The sequence below is a fragment of the Macrobrachium rosenbergii genome, unplaced genomic scaffold, assembly GCF_040412425.1.
Source record: "Macrobrachium rosenbergii isolate ZJJX-2024 unplaced genomic scaffold, ASM4041242v1 282, whole genome shotgun sequence".
Lineage (NCBI taxonomy): Eukaryota > Metazoa > Arthropoda > Malacostraca > Decapoda > Palaemonidae > Macrobrachium > Macrobrachium rosenbergii.
Window position 1 is genome coordinate 59,393 of NW_027100730.1, and position 11,784 is coordinate 71,176.

At 36.8% G+C, this 11,784-nt stretch overlaps 1 long non-coding RNA gene across 1 annotated transcript; it reads right to left on the reverse strand.

The window, feature by feature from the left end:
- Positions 1 to 1,569: 1,569 nt before the first annotated feature.
- Positions 1,570 to 11,177, reverse strand: LOC136838266 (uncharacterized). The gene is made up of 5 exons (XR_010852915.1): positions 11,104 to 11,177; positions 8,270 to 8,370; positions 5,300 to 5,561; positions 4,004 to 4,284; positions 1,570 to 2,385 (listed from the first exon to the last, which is right to left on the reverse strand). It is a non-coding gene; the product is annotated as an uncharacterized lncRNA (long non-coding RNA).
- Positions 11,178 to 11,784: the final 607 nt, after the last annotated feature.

The following is an 11,784-nucleotide window of genomic DNA, read 5'->3' on the forward strand; positions in this document are numbered from 1 at the left end:
TTATCCAATGATAATGTCATCTGAAAGAGTGTTAACTCGGCTCTAAATCATCTACTGTAGCAGATATAATTTTTTCTATAACTCACATATTTAAAAAAATATGTACAGCTTAACTGTAGAGGAGGCTTCTTAAAGTATAAAAAAAACTGTGAGATGACTAAAGCTTAGCTATACCATCTAGTTTACATGTACTTCTAATAGATTTTTAAACTGAGGTTTTCTGAAGAAGTCACCGAGTGATTCTGATAGACCCAAACCTGACACTTGACTGTAACTTCATATGACAATTGCTACACAAACTTTTTCAACTGTACTTCCTTCATCCAGAGATTCAATCTTGTTATTTTCTATATTTAATACAGGCGGTCCATGACTTACAGCAAGGGTTCCATTCCAGCGGCATGCCGTCCGTAAGTTGATTTCCACTGTAAGTCGGTGCTTATTAATTAATAGGCACCGAAACTGATTACAGCACCGTAACTAGATACCTATTCTTGTTGTAAGCACTGTAACTCGATTACGGCGCCATAACTAGATACCTATTCTTGATAAATGTATTTGAAAAAGTGCCATAAGATCGGAATGCTGTAAGTTGGTGCTGCTGTAACTCTGGGACACCCTGTACAAAATTAAAATTCTACCCTTCTCATGAGCTTCCTTGATAAAAACTAAATGCATCTCCAGTGATTCATTACTACAGGATATTAAATCTCTTCAAATGTGATGGTTCTGTACTGGAACTCAAGCCCCTTGTGGTGGGGAGACATTGTATTTCTTTCGCAAGACAACAAAATGTAATTATAAATGGAAACACCTACGCAGTTTGTAAATGGAATGACCATCAGCTTTGCGCAACTAATGCCCTGCTAGTTCGTAATCTCTGACTAGTCCACACCCAGAATTACATTTCCTTTAAAAGACCATTTCCAAAAATTCCATGAACATGAATATTCGTACTGTATTGGACTTGGAATATAAAATTTAGGCCAAAGGCCAAACACTAGGACCTATGAGGTCATTCAGCACTGAAAATAATCTTGAAACAATTGTCAGGAGAGGGCTGAGGAAAGTAAGATGGATGAGAGAGTGTGGGAACAGAGGAGGAGGTATAGTCAATGGAATGAAAGGGGTTGCAGCAACTAGGGGCCATGGAAGGGTCATTGCAAAGAACCTTATTAAGTAATGCCTACAGTGCACCAAGTGAGGTGCACTGAAAGCACTATTCACCTACAGGGATTTGTGGTATACTATGAGAAGCACCTTTATGCCCTTGATTCTTTTACTGTAGTACTGCCCCTTGCGGTTTACTTAAGTTTCCCAACTGTCTACTTCTGCATTCATATTTGTACAATAAAGAAGAATTTCAATGTTCTTACAACCTATCTGACAGGTCCTCTAAAAAACTATAACAGGATTTTACATTATTAAATACTCCAAGACTCACCTATGAAGACCCAAGTTTTGATGACACATAGCCTGCAATCAGGTATCTTTTCTTGTGTCTGCTTATAAAAGGCCTACATATCAGCCAATATCTGGTTCATCAGGCAGGTCCCCTTGTCAGTTTGTGGTTCGAGTTTTCTTGAGAAACCACTTCTCCAGTGTCATGACACTCCGATACCTCAATAGTCCCTCAAGCAACATAATACTCTGGTGATAGTTCCATACATACTATACTATGTTTAATACCAATTCTCTTGCTTTAACACTCTAGTCTATTACTGGTTGACTGTTGAAAAACTATTTTAATTTAAAGCTGGGTCCATAGTCTTGTTTTCTTAAACCCTATACTTTTTTCCTGTGTGCAAGTGGCCTTTCCCAAGCTATTAACTAACCCTCAGAATAAAAGCTTTCCAGCAATACGCAACCCAAGGTCTTACCACTGCACTGCATTGCACAGGAACACAATTCTAATTACCCTACAGTAGGATTCAACGCACCGGATGGTGAGATCTGTACTAGTGGCCATTGTAATCCTTGGCTGGGCTGACCAGTATATCCTGGAGAATGTTTAGCATACCAACAGCATAGCCAAACCTTGTGACAGTGGGGGAAGAAAACTGCTGTACTAGACTGTCTGATACTGCAGGGATGCATCCAAGGTGTAACATACATGGGAAGCAGCAGGGCTCATGGGGTTGCTGACAGTGAACTACTGTTACTCTGACCATTTCTCTACTTCCTCAGCATAGAGGAACCTGGGCTTAGCTTCCATGTGACCTTTTTCTTCATTGAGGCCAAGATATTCATCGTCTTATTTATGTTCCTCAATTTACAGCAGCAGTAATTCTGGTTACTGTCTTCTCCTTATAATTTTCTTATGCTTGCATTTACTTATGAACAATTCCAAGCAGTAGTAATCCATCATCAACCTACTACTAGAATCTGCAAAAGATAAATCTCTATGTACAAAAAAACTCACTCTAATACAAGATGATATGGCCTAAACATTTTCCTAATATACTGATAGATACTCTATAGTTTTTCTCGTACCTTTGGAACTTAAGCAGTTCAGTATGAAATATGTGACACTGATTAAAATGGGGAAATTTCAACATTCAAACTATAAAATTAATACTGTATAAACAATGATAAATATCTAATAGGCATCAATCATAAGCTAGAACTGAGAGACTGGCATAATTCAATGAACCAACTGTATCTTATTTTACAACACTGCATTCTGCGCACAAGACTTTCTGAATACAGTATAGCGTTGTCACACACGTCAGATGATGTCACATTTATCAAGAGGTTTAATCAGCTGTTTTTCTGAACACAGTAATGTACAGCTGTGTTTTTTTAGACTTGCAGTACTGCGTCAACTTAACAGACTTCTACACTTATCAGCTACGTTATTATGATTATTTTTTGGTATGCTACCATTTTAGATGCAGTACATTTTTAGATCTATCCCTTAAATTGAATGTAGTGTAAATACAGGTTAGTTTAGGTTAAGAACTATATGGAACTGCCATAGGTTGTAAGATATCCAGATAATATTCAAGAGCAGGCTCTTATGTAGAGTCTTTGTTACTCATGAGAAAGCTAGACAAACCCCAAGGCATCTACTAAATAGAGGTGCTGCTTTCAAATGTTCAGTGCTTACAAGAAGCTTTGAAAACACAGATTCTTAAGACAGTACCACGGACCCTTCAAGTTCCCATCAAAGCTGGTTCACTGATTATTTTCCAATTAGTTGTTAATGTACACCCATATACTTTCATGAAAATATCATTCTGGGTTACTCTGCCTTAATTATACCACATTCTGCTTGTTCATATTTTTCACTCAAGGAACCTGGTGATAAAAAAAGGTTGGCTGAGATACTGAAAAGTAAAATATAAAACATTTTTCTACTTCTTTCATGAAATTCTGAAGGATCCTTAAATTATATAATATGGTACCCATAATATTTATCACTGACACATTGTCTTTAAAATATCATTTTCTGTTTGTCATTTTGTGAGGAACTAGATTCATGAACAAAAAATTGCCTTCAATTTTCATCACAAATACTTTCAGATATCCTCCATATAAACTGCATACTTCTTTATCTCTGACTGTGCTTTGGACTTGGTCAATTGTTCACAACAACCATGAACCTAAGGAACAGCACATTATAAGTACCTAAGGAACAGCAGATTATAAGTCAAGTTTAAGTTAAATCAGAACATCCCTAACAGAAGGATCACACAATTTCAAAGACTCAAAATCTTGACAGTTACCAAGAAGAGTCTATGAAATGATTGCAGAAATAAAAGCATGTTCTTTCAGAAACACTAACAAACACCAGGATGTATAGTACAGCATTTAGTTAGGCTAAAAGCTGCCCTGGCCTAACTGATGCCTCAGGTCTGTTGTAGGTTTGAAAAAAATGTAACAGAAGAAGGGGCAAGTTTGCCAAATGTACAATAAAGACAGGCAGAGCTCAGTGCTAGGGGAAGATGAATGCACAAACTGTCATTAAGATGTATGGTATAACCAAGCACAGTTAACTTACCACAGGAGTACAAGTTAATTGGTTGTAAGATGTAATCCACAGCAAAACTGAACAGGGGCAGCCTCTAGCAATGCTCAAACCTGCCCTGTCACAAACAAGATGAACGTAATCTTGCAGATGGTAGAGAGTATACTTTTGTTGCAAAGATGGCCTAAAATATGCCCAAATTATATCCAAAAAGTGGGTTCAGGGTGGGTTGATGTTTCAAGTGAAACAACAGTTTTTGATGCTGGCTTCCTCATTCAGTTCAATCACTCACTCCTATTCAAAGGTCAACAGACCTGTAAAAGAAATTTGATGGTTAATTACCTCAAAGAACAAGACATTTCTTTTTTTTATGCACATTACATGTAGGGTGCTAGATCCAACCTCATTTTTATGGGCTACTATTGTTAGCAAAGACTCACAATGAACATTTTTATATAACATACAAAGAAAGACACTCTCATATTGAGACTAAATGCACTTCTACTAATCGACTTACATCTTGGTTCTCTGAAGTGGTTTGTATAAGTAGTACCCTGACCTGAAAGTGTACTTAAATTCCCACACAAACCAGCAAGAGATATTTTTCAAGTTCGTTTCCAGATCAAAAAACCCCCGCTTATAAACTTCATACACAGAAATGAATATTCATTTTAAGAACTGACATAAAATTATTTTATACAGTTTGAAGACCACACCAAGATTCAAACTGCCTTTGTAACACTCCTGTATGGATAAACTTCATTCTCTCGACAATTACGTTAATCTTGGAAGCAATCTTTTAGAAAGTACATGTACAGTAAGATTTGTGCTATACACTAAGTACCATCTTTAAATACTTGCTTCATTTAATGCTACCACCCCAAGCTTAATTATGATTGACTTACACTTCCTTCTACTTAAAACAATTACTTATCATTCTCCCTTCTCTACTCTTGTGTCCACATTCATGGAATATACATGAAGTACAAAAAGAAACCTTATCTGTCTACAATTCCCAAAAGACGCTACAATAGGTTAAACTGATTTAGGAAAATGTGGCTCTAAAGCCAAGCACTGAAGGGGCACTTACATTCATCACTTAAAACAGTGTAAAAAGAGAGTTGGAGTGGATGGACAGCAAGATGGAAGACACGACGAAGGAATGGAAGTAAAGTCAAAGGCTAAAAAGGGGGTGCAGCTAGGGGCCGAAAGGAACTGCAAACGACCTTTAATAATGCCTTCAGTGCCCCATGTAGAGTGCACTGATGGTACTACCCTCCCATGGGGGAAGCTACAAGAATATTTCTCACTAAACGTCTTAACACTCACCCATGATAATGTGAGTCTCAGACAAATAAGCCTCTTGAGAGGTTTCTCTCCTCTTTTGGTTATACAGCTTTGACTGCCTCTTCCTTCTATCATATGGGTCACAGTTTTAGAATATTCATTAGTCTTGTCTTATCCTCCCATACACTTCAAGTTGGGTGGCTGCTTCATTTTTCTTTCTCTCTAAGGGTTTTTGCTCTTGCGTCTCCCCTGTTTGATGACAAGGATATTCAGTGACCATCTTGCAGCAGACGAAGTTGCGAACCTGCTAATGATATAATCGGTACAGAAACCTTACTTGCATATCTGATGTTCTTATCATGGGCTGACCAAGACAGTTTACCTACACTACCTGATAGTACACAATGCAGTACAAAAACTAGGCACCTAGTTTAAATTTAGAAGAGATCCAGGTACAAAATATTATGAACATAAACTACTATACTAAAAGTAGGTAAATACTTATTTAAAGTTAATTAATTATAAGTTAGACAAACAGTCTGGATTGCCATTTGTAAGGCCACAGCTCAATGCTAAAAAGTTAATGAGTACTAACTCCACTTAAAACTTGTACTCTATGCAAAAGGGCTTTGAATATAACTTTGTTAAATACAGTATCACACGTATCAAAAGGCTCAATTACTTGCTGCTCTTCAAGATGATTAGTGTGGTGCAATACACAAACACTTACTGTACTTTGAATGCAAGCTGCTTACCTGAAACTACTCAGATTCTTAGTAACTGTACAAGACAGAAACCAAATACCTTTAATTTACAACAGAACTGAATTTTACAACGATTCTTCCACCCAAAAACTTAGTAATCAAAGCGAGAAATGATGGAGGCAATAATGTTCTGAGTTATTCCATCTTACCCGTACACAAAATTCTGCTGCCAGTCTCATTCTTTTAAGGAACTTTGCAATAATTAACCTTGTTGGTGCAAACTGAAGAAAGTTCTCCAATGGAAAAATATCTTATTGAGAAAGCATGCCACCCCACAAAAGTAAGTTTTGAGAACATTCAAAGATATTCTTTGTACAGAGGACATGAAACAGGGCCTGTAAGAAAGTACTGCAGTTATGCCAAAGAGACAATGTCTCCAGTAATAGAATATTTTGAGCCACCTTCAAGGAGCAGATACTAAACTTCACTTGAAATCCAAAGTAGTACTTTTGTCTTACTGGAAAGTCCAGACTTTGCAGACCACAAGTGGTATACTTCACGAGCAGTTTTTTGTATACTTAGCTCGAGTTATATAGCCATTACTGAAAGCATGCCTGTCCTCAACAGTGTCTTTCATGATATAATTCATCCTCTGACAGAGCTCCCTTATTCAGAAAGGACAAGTGTGGCAGGGTAAACCATCTTACCTTGTAGGAAGGAGGCTGAAATGTGGAAATTGACAAGGAAGCCATAACCAATTAACAGCAATTAAGTTTCCATTCAATTCAAAGTGGTCATGACCTGATGACTGACAATTTGGCATAAAAAATGGTTATCAACAGTCCTGGACACCTCAGCCAACCCACCAGGGCAAGGAGTCTTATAGATACTCAAATTTTACCAATAACACTCTGATCATAAGCTGCAACCCCTTTGCTGTCAATTCTTTGACATCTAGTGACCAGGCTCTTGCAAAATGCTATTCATTTCAAGAAGGCAGCCTCCCTTGTTTGCAGTAAAGAGCAGCAAACTTTCTCATAGGGTTGGATGCCTGTCTCAATAAATATTTCACTAAACCAAATTATGCTGTCATACTGAACAGGAAAAACAAGAAAGGCTGGAATACTGTTACCTACCAGAGTTACTTTCTTCCAGTGAAAGAAAGTTACCTAGGAAGGTATTTTAATTGAACACAATTTTGTAATCACTAAACTTTGATTTTCTATCCTGGGAAACTTTTTTTTTTTGCTTGAGCAAAACATTCTACAGCATGGCCTTTCACAGCTTTATGAGGGCAGCACCAGAAGGCTTAACTCCACATACAGCCATAAAGCTAAACAGTTCACTCTTCAGAGGCTCGGCCGTGCTGTTCCAGATCTTTATGAAAATGGTCCACATACTCTAGAGTAGAGACCTGCCATCAAATTTGGAACAGAACCTGCCATAAACAGTGTCAGGTATAACCAAGAAGACTGAAACCTAATGTATCTAGCAACACATACCCAAAGAAACAACTCTGTAATACATTCCACTGTTCACAGACCCACTTCATAAGGTGTACAATACTCAGCTTATTTGCCTTTAAACTCAAATATGCTGTATGACAAATTTGAACCAGAAAGCAAAACACATTTCAGAATCTGATGAACACATGGTCTGCTCCTAGACTCCTTGGTGCCTGTGGTATTCTGTTCAAAAGAGCAACTCACTTGCCTGGATTAGTAATACCCCATCTGTAATCACATCAAATACTAAACCTATTCACAGACACTCTCCTAACCATGCAGTGGGCTACTCAATAGCCTTTAATGTGGTATATTATGTACAAAAACCTGGAAAGTACAATGTCAAATGCACCCGCTGGTAATGAAGACACAGGCTGGTTCCTGACGGAGCGAGTGAACAACAATCCAACAATGGTAAATGTAAACGTTAGCAATGAAGACACAGGCTGGCTCCTGACGGAGAGTGAACAACAATCCAACAATGGTAAATGTAAACGTATGAGTTAAAATGACTCCATGGCTGGCCACAAAGAACCCTAAAGGTATGTCAAGTGTGTCCACAAAGTTGTCTATGTGGAGTTAAGGTTTAGAAAATCTACGCAAAAAGTCACTCGCTAAAAGGGGACCCCTGTTAAGGTGTACCTAATGCCAAGATTTACCTCTAAATACTAATCAAGATCCAATACGTCAAATGTTTGAGATACGATGGACTGACAGCTCTAGCAACTAAGACGACAGAATTCACTAACATCTAACAAACCTTAGCATTTGTACTGGGTCATGAATTTATTCTAAGAACTCACCATGTACAAGTTAAAAAAAACTTCCACAGTTTGCTGGATGCTCGAAAACAGTGGCCATCATTCATTTGCTGGAACTTTCGCTGAAGTTAACATCACAGGATCTGAAAAAGAAATGGAAGAGTCCGTGACCTTCGAAAACTTGGTATTTTATGCAAAATACATACCTACTGTGCAAGACTTCATTTTAATGGATAGCATTTAACAAATGAGTATCAGGAGTAGCCTATTTATAAAAAATAATTTTTACACTAGGTCTTTTTACATAGCAAATATTACTCCTGTATAAAAGATGAAGGTTTGTATATTCCATACCAACAAATGTACATTCAGCATGACATACTTTACACACTGGAAGGAAATCAGAGCGCAAATATGTTTTGAAAACAGAGCGCAAATATGTTTTGAAAACAAAGTGTTTTACTTAATCTACTACGTTTTTTCAAACACCACAAGACTATCTCCAAAGTCCCTAAAACGTGGGCAGTTTCTGACAAAACCTTCAGTGATCCCACTGTCGATGACATGAGAATGTTACTGTTACAGAAAAAATAATTCTACACACACGTAACTTTTGGTTCCAAAGGACTTGAGAAGAAATGGACAGATGTGGAAAACACTAATGTTAATAATTTAGAACTTACAGATATCAGTGAATGGAATAGTGAAAGTAGAAAAGTTTGAAAGGTGTAACAGGAGGAAAACCTAGCAGTTGCCTTATGCAACAATTATTAAGAGATGGTGGAAGGTAACGTGGAAGACAGAGAATATGAGTGGATGTGCTGCAAAAGGAATGAAAGGGGCTGCAGCTTGGGGCCAGAGGGATGCTGCAAAGAACTCAAAAGTAATGCCTACAGTGCATCGCGTGAGGTGCACTGACTGCACTGGGAGGGTATTGCACCATAGATAACACAACCTTACCTAAAACATGACATAATACAGATATCATATCACCCTCAAAACAGTTGTTAAAACTTCAAAAGGATAAAAATACTTTAACTTTGATGAATACAGTTTCTGTTATAAAGTTAATTGCTGGAGGCAATTAAAAACCCTTAATCATTCAGGTAAGAAGTACCTGTATCTTCAAGTTTTACAAAATAATTTTCATTGCTGAAAATATAACTCTACTACTGCACCACTGTTATGACCATTTAAATAGTTTACATTAGTACCGTAAACCCCCTGTACTTGCGGGGGATGTGTACCACACGCACAACCCCCCCCGGCGACTAGCTAAAATTCGTGAATACTTAAAAATGCTCTTTTAGAAACACTTAGAACTGCCTATTTTGATAGTTCAAACACAAAAAAAAAAAAAACTAAAAATGCTTATACCTGAGTGCATTTAGCCATGAAACTATGAAAATACAGTAATTAGTGAACATTTCTCTGTGAAAAATACCATGAATGGGCAAATTTTCCGCAAATAATGTGTACTGTATATGTATGTTCCACAGAGAAATCAGCTAATAGGAGAGTCCACGAATCATGAGACTGCAAATATGGGGGGTTTACTGTACTAACCTAACCCTAGCAGCCAGCCGTGCAGTTTCAGAATACATATTCCATACAACCCTTGAGATTCTGCTTTTGATACATGACCAGTAATAGTTTTCAACACATCACAGTTGGTATAGTCAGGCAAGATTTGTTGGAAAATCCAAAACCTTTTTTTTTTTTAAAAGCATCGATTCATGGGCTAAGTAAAAAATAACCTTGGTAAATATAAAGGAGACAGCCACACGAAAATAACGTTTATTAATACAGTTTTTAGACTAAACAATATAGAAATAGTGTATAGAATGCAGCACAGGTAATATAAGTCGAAAAGTTGACTGAGGTAATGAGAAATTTGCCATCTTTGACCTCTAGTTTTAAATTCATCCCCCTAGGGGCTGGTACTAAAAACAGTGTCCCTTGGAGTTTCTGCCATGTTTAGCACCAGCACCTGGTGAAGGAATACAAAAATATGAACAAAACAGGGCAAATTTCTCATCATCTTGGTCAATTTTTAAATTTTCTTACCAGACAGCATTCTTTGCAAGCCTGAATTTCAAGTCTATGGGCCCTTTGGTGGTCTTTGCTCCATATGAATAGGGTTCATCTGAATAATAATAATAACAATAATAATAATTCTATATACACTTTTCTAGGCTATATTGTTTAGCCTAAGGGCCACTTGAGAAAGACAGACAGATGGACACAGGTTCTGCCAACTACAACAAACCTAACCATCCCTAGAATGCCTTGTCCTGACCTAACCTGACCTTACCTTCCTAACCTGAGTTAGGGCGCCATGCCCTGACCTGGCATGGAGGGAGGGGACTTTGTCGACCCCTGGGCCCCCAGAAGTAATACTGAACATGGGAAGTTTGCAAACTACCCAGGATGATATTTAGGAAGGCTATACCCCAATACCCAACCCAGGCCAATATACGGGTCAGGTCACCCTCAAATACCCTTGGACGCCTCTACGGGAATACCCTGGGGGTGATATTGTACCTGACGTTTTACAAGTAACGGGCGACACTTACGATAATTCTATAACGAAATAACGTCAAAAGCGACATATATATATATATATATATATATATATATATATATATATATATATATATATATATATATATATATATATATATATATATATATATAATAAAACGATTATCGTGGGGAAGATAGCCCATGTCACTGACACACAAAAAAACACTTAAAATTCAAGTCAATTCGTTTAAGTAAGGCTGATATATAGACAGAATACAACGGCAATTCGTTACAGACACGAACCCGAGACGTTATTTCAAATGACGAAAGCACAGGAAACGAATACTTACCGAAAATAAGTCGCATTTTGGAGCCATTTAGGTGACAGGTTCCTTTCTTCTGGCCATGACTCCCATGAGTGTTTACATGCTAGGTGAGCGACAACGAGCCTAAAATAAAAACCTAAAAAATATATGAAATCGTAATATGATTTATGGTATATAATTGAATAATTTTCATTAAAATCTTATATTTATTTATTATCATATTCAAAATTCATATTCTACATCATATCTATGATATTAAATTTAATATTAGTATTCTTTGTTAATTCCTTTTAGGCTTGGATCTGAATTATTTTTATTAAATTTTGAATTTGTTTGATATCATATTTAATATTTAATATGTTTAATATCAATATTCTTTGTAATTAACTTTAGGTTCGTCATTTTTACGAAATTCATGGGGCCTGCGACGCTATAGCCGCCTATTGGCACTTTAAGTAACTAAAATAAAAAACTAACAATAATTTCTAACTGGCAACTTTATTTATTTACATAAACATCTAACCTTCGATTTTACGTAAATAAAAATGATTATTAATTATCTAATATCACAGGTATGTTAAATGTATATTTTAACTTTCTCTGAAGTTAAAATTGATTGATTTTTAATGTTTAATTTAATAAAATAAATAAAAATAAATATATCATTAAGCAACTGTTGCCATCTTGGGGTCGTTTTAGTATATA